Below are 244 nucleotides of genomic sequence, written 5' to 3' on the forward strand. Positions count from 1 at the left end.
ATTTTGACATTTTCTCAAAATTCAAGCTTTTTTTCTTGCAAAAATTTTCTCAGTTAATATTTCGCAATTTTAGAATTTTTTTCTTCTTCTCAGAATTCGGACTTTGCATCTTCCTAATTTTTTCTTTTCATTTCACCACAGATATTTTTTTTTTATTGCAACTTTTATCAAATTTGATAAGGAAAAAAAAAACTAATTGTAAGATGTACTATATATACTTTTGACTTGTTTCTCGCAGTTCTAA

The 244-nt window shown here is 24.6% G+C and overlaps 1 pseudogene; it reads left to right on the plus strand.

Moving 5' to 3' along the window:
* LOC109112028 overlaps positions 1 to 244 on the plus strand; it is an 11,261-nt pseudogene that overhangs the window by 7,500 nt on the left and 3,517 nt on the right.

Source organism: Cyprinus carpio, chromosome B12 (assembly GCF_018340385.1).
Source record: "Cyprinus carpio isolate SPL01 chromosome B12, ASM1834038v1, whole genome shotgun sequence".
Taxonomy (NCBI): Eukaryota; Metazoa; Chordata; class Actinopteri; order Cypriniformes; family Cyprinidae; genus Cyprinus; species Cyprinus carpio.